Consider the following 5,730-nt stretch of genomic DNA (forward strand, 5'->3'; position numbering starts at 1 on the left):
CCAACATGGATCAAGGGCGGGTGCTGCCAGATCGAGCAAGGTGGGAGGCGGCGGCCATGGAAACGCAGAGCAATGGCCGTCGCACCGAGAGGTGGGGCGACAGCAACAATCAAGGCAAGGCGGCTACGGGGGACAATCAGCACCCTCAACAAGATCTGCATCCTCAACAAGATCTGCGCCCCCAACTCGACGCGCGTCCTCAACAAGATCGACGTCATCCAACTCCGGGAAGAAGGAATGCCACCCCACTAGTGGGTGGTGCTGAGGTTTGCGTCACTTGCAAAGATCCTGGACATGTCCCCATGTGCTGTCCTAGGGCAGTTTGCGGTAGATGTGGTTTAAATGGTCATCTGGTGCCTATTTGCAATACTGTTCTTCCTTGGGAATGTGTAGCTCATATGTGTGGCTTTCAAGCTAAGGGGAATGGTTTCTTCTATACACATGACGCTAGTACACCCAAGCAAAATACTGATAGGAACAGATATATTGTCATCTCTGTGATAGAAGGGCAAGCTAGTGGCAGGCAGTTGGAGGAGTTCTTTAATGCATACATTAACACAAATTGGAAGTGTTCCGCTAGGTCGATTGGGCTGAATACATTTGTGATGAGATTTCCTTCACCTAGGGATGTTGACAAGGCTTCTTTTGCTGAAACTATGAATATTAAGAGCTGTGGTGCTGTGGTGAGTCTCAAAAAATGGTCTGAATCTGTGGGTGCTAAGGGTGTACTTAACATTGCTTGGGTCAATGTTAGCAACATTCCTTTGGATAAAAGATGTGAAAAAAATATTGCTTATGTTGGATCTCTGGTGGGTGTAACTCTTGACATCGACAAATCCACTGTCAACAGACCCGAGTCGGTCAGGATTAAGCTGGGTTGTAGAGATGCTGAGAACATCCCAGCTAAGGCAGAAGGGGTGTTGGGAGATCATTTTTATGATTTCTTCTACTCAGTGGATAAAATTCTAGTTAAAAATAATCCTAAAGAACCTGTGACAATTACCCAGAATGCAGACAAGGGGGTATCACCCAAGAGAGCTAGAATTACAGAAAATGTGCACAATGGTGACCAGGGGGGCTCTTCCTCCACTTTGGGGAACTTCTCTGCTCCACCCAATTCTGTTGGGAGGGGAGTGTGCATGCTAGCTTTAACAGAAAATCTGGAAGAGGGGAATGATGATGGAAAAAATCAAAAAGAAAATGAGGAGAATTTCTCTGAGGAGGAAAGTGAGGAGATTGATAATGAGCTTCTCATTGACTCTATTGCTGCAGAAAACAGAGAAAAACAATTGGAGGGAGGAATATCTCTAGAAACTATATCATATGATAATATTGTGGTCAACGCTATGCAGATCATACCCAGTGTTCCACTTGTCAGAGAAAAAACATCTTATCTGGATGATGTGTTGGGGCGACCTTATGTCACTGAGCTGGAACCTGATGATATCTCATGCCAGCAAGTGCCATCGGTTTATTCTGTGCAATCTCCTGACACTTCTGAGGAAGAGAACGTGGAGGTGATCCCTACTCCACCTATGGTGGAGGAAATGCAGGTCAGGATGAGCCAGAGAACTGCCGGGGATAACATGGAACATATGGGGGTCCGAGCTGAAAAATTGACCAAGAAGAGAAATCTTCAAGGTAATGAAACATTTCCTAATTCCAACTCGTTTGAGATTTTGTCCAATTTAGAAATTGTTGATACTGCTTCAATAATGGGGGTAGATATCCCTGACAACAACTTTACTGTTATTGATGTGATTAGAGAACTGGAAAAATCCAGAGCCAATATAGCTGAGAAATCTGAAAATATTGAGAAACAAAAAGATAATATGATGTTTATTACCAATGCTGCTGGGGACAAATCCCCACTAAATACTGATTGGATAAGGGATGGTGAGGTGGATGAAGAGGAGTTTACTATTGTTAGATCTAGAAAGAAGGATAAGAGGAAGGTTAATGTGGTAATTTCCAAACCTGCGACTAGAAGTCAGAAAAACAAAGTGTCTTTTGATGCTGGTTCGACCATGCTTCCTGGTAAACCTAGCAACAAAAGACAATCCCCCAAATGTAAGAAAAAATGATTAGCCTCTTCTGGAACTGTAGGGGAGTGGGAAAGAGGGGCATGGCTACTTGCTTATCTGATCTAATTAGAGATTATTGTCTAGACTTTGTTGGTATTCAGGAAACAATGAAGAAGGATTTTTCCTCCAAATTCTTGAGAAAAATTGATCCAGGGCAGTATTTTGATTGGAGGTGGATCCCTTCAATAGGCAAATCTGGGGGAATTCTTTGTGGTACTAAGGATGATACTTTTGAGGTTAGATCCTGTGTGACAGGTAAATACATCATGAAGCTTGACTTGTGGGATAAGAGGAAAAAAATGCTATACTGTATTATGGTTGTGTATGGTTCGGCTCACGAAGAGTATAAAATGGAATTTTTGACAGAGATGTCTAATATGTGTGGCACCACTACTTGCCCTTACATTGTGGGGGATTGCCTCAATATTCTTAGATATGCTAAGGAGAAAAATAAGAAAACCAGAATGAGTCATGCTACTGATCTCTTCAACTCTATCATTAATACATTCGGTCTAAGGGAAATTGACATGAATGGTGGTATATACACTTGGTCTAATAATCAACAAATGCCTACCCTTGAAAAATTGGACCGTATACTTATGTCCAGTTCTTGGGAAAGGCAATTTCCTTTGACCTTTGTCAGGAAACTAACTAGAGAGATTTTAGATCATAGTCCTTTAATCTTGAATACTAAAGATTTTATCCCTAATACAGGGCATAAGAGAGATTTCAGATTTGATCTTAATTGGCTCAAAAACCCTGAGTTTATACCCTTAGTTGCTAAGGTGTGGGTGAAACCTGTGAATGCAAAAGATCTCATTGATGTCTTAAATATCAAAATGAAGAGATTCAAAATATATTTCAAAGGTTGGGGATCTAAATTGTTTGGGAAATCTAGAAAGAAAAGGAGAGAGCTTAGAGAGGAACTTGAACATCTAGAAAAACTAGAAGAGACTGATGTGCTTTCCCCTGAGTTATACTGTAAAAAGGTTGAGATTTTGGTAGAATTACATAATCTGCTAGTGGAAGAGGAGATTGCATGGATGCAAAAGTCCCATGAAAATTGGTTGCTGAAAGGGGATAGTAATACTGACTACTTTCACAGAATAGTGAACGGTAGAAGGAGGAGGAATACTATTTTCTCACTTAGCTGTGGAGATGAGATGATAGAGGGAACAAAAAATCTGTTAAAACATGCAATTGAGTTCTATAAAGAACTTTTTGGACCTGCAGCTGGAAATCTATGCAAATTGAGGGGTGATATGTGGGAGTCAAATGAGAAGTTGACAGATATTGACAACTTCATTCTTACTAGGCCCTTTTCTGAAACAGAAATAAAAAATGCTCTCTTCTCTATGAAACCAAATAAAGCTCCAGGTCCAGATAATATCCCCATTGAATTTTTCCAACATTGCTGGGAGATAGTAAAAAACGAGGTGATGCTCCTGTTTGAGTGGTTTCATGACAATAAGCTAGATGTGCATCGCTTGAATTATGGAATCATCACGCTACTACCTAAAGTTGCTGGTGCTAATAAAATTCAGCAGTTTCGCCCCATATGCTTGCTGAGATGCATTTATAAACTAATCACTAAGACGCTTACTATTAGACTAGAACCTTATGTGGATATCCTCTTTAGTAGACACCAAAATGCTTTTATTAAGAACAGAGATATTATGGATGGAATCATGTCTTTACATGAAATTCTCCACCATACTTATAGTAAGAAAAAATCTGGGATCGTGTTGAAACTAGACTTCGAGAAAGCTTACGACAAAGTTAACTGGGATTTCCTGTTAAACTGTCATAAGATAAGGGAGTTTCATCCACAATGGATTGAATGGGTAAGGAAAATTCTGGTAGGAGGCACAGTCAGTGTGAAGTTGAATGACGAGGTGGGGCCCTATTTTCAAAGTTCGAAAGGGGTGTGCCAGGGAGACCCATTCTCACCTTTCCTCTTTAATTTAGCCGCTGATTGCTTGACCAAAATGGTGATTAAAGCTCAGTAGAATGGCTTGTTCAAAGGGTTAGCGTATGATTTGATCCCCAATGGGGTGGCTATCTTGCAGTATGCAGATGACACGATCCTGTGCTTCGAAGATAATCTTAGAAATGCTCTTAATATTAAGCTGCTGTTATATCTCTTTGAAGTCATGTCTGGGCTGAAGATCAATTTTCTAAAGAGTGAAATCTTTTCGATACGTGCTGATGATACTACTATGCAAAAATATGCTAAGATATTTAATTGCCAGATAGGTAATTTTCCTATCAAATACCTAGGCATGCCTGTGAGCTATGCTGGTTTGAAATGTAGTGATTGGGCCTTTGTAGATGACAAATTCATTGATCATTGTGAAAATTGGATTAGTGAAGCTCTCTCCATGGGGGGGAGGCTGATTAAAGTGAACGCGGTACTATCGCATATTCCTACCTTTTACATGTCTATGTTTCTGCTGAACAAGACTACCTTGGAAAAGTGGGACAAACCCCGAAGAAAATTTTTCTGGCATAGAAAAGGAAAAAAGAAAGGTTACCTGTTGGGGAACGTAGCAGAAATTCAAAATTTTCCTACGTGTCACCAAGATCTATCTATGGAGAGACCATCAACGAGTAGAAAGAGAGTGCATCTACATACCCTTGTAGATCGCTAAGCGGAAGCGTTCAAGTGAACGGGGTTGATGGAGTCGTACTCGTCATGATTCAAATCACCGATGATCCTAGTGCCGAACGGACGGCACCTCCGCGTTCAACACATGTACAGCCCGGTGACGTCTCCCACGCCTTGATCCAGCAAGGAGAGAGGGAGAGGTTGAGGAAGACTCCATCCAACAGCAGCACAACGGCGTGGTGGTGGTGGAGGAGCGTGGCAATCCAGCAGGGCTTCGCCAAGCACCATGGGAGAGGAGGAGTAGGGAGAGAGGTAGGGCTGTGCCAGAACTTCGTGTATAGCTCCCATGCGCCTCCCCACTATATATAGGGGTGGAGGGGCTGGTTTCTTGCCCTCCAAGTCCATTGGGGCGTTGGCCAAGGTGGGAGGAAAGAAATCTCATTATTTCCTTCCCCACCGATTGTTATCCCCCCTTTTTAGGGATCTTGATCTTATCCCTTCGGGATATGATCTTATTCCTTCTAAGGGGGGATCTTGGTGCGCCTTGACCAGGGGTGTGGGGCCTTGCCCCCACTACCCACGTCCATGTGGGTCTCCCCATGCAGGTGGGCCCCACTCCGGAACCTTCTAGAACCTTCCCGGTACAATACCGAAAAATCCTGAACATTTTCCGGTGGCCAAAATAGGACTTCCCATATATAAATATTTACCTCCGGACCATTCCGGAACTCCTCGTGACGTCCGGGATCTCATTCGGGACTCCGAACAACATTCGGTAACCACATACAAACTTCCTTTATAACCCTAGCGTCATCGAACCTTAAGTGTGTAGACCCTACGGGTTCGGGAGACATGTAGACATGACCGAGACGTTCTCCGGTCAATAACCAACAGCGGGATCTGGATACCCATGATGGCTCCCACATGTTCCACGATGATCTCATCGGATGAACCACGATGTCAAGGACTTAATCAATCCCGTATTCAATTCCCTTTGTCTATCGGTATGTTACTTGCCCGAGATTCGATCGTCGGTAT

Source organism: Triticum dicoccoides, chromosome 3A (assembly GCF_002162155.2).
Source record: "Triticum dicoccoides isolate Atlit2015 ecotype Zavitan chromosome 3A, WEW_v2.0, whole genome shotgun sequence".
NCBI classification, from domain to species: Eukaryota; Viridiplantae; Streptophyta; class Magnoliopsida; order Poales; family Poaceae; genus Triticum; species Triticum dicoccoides.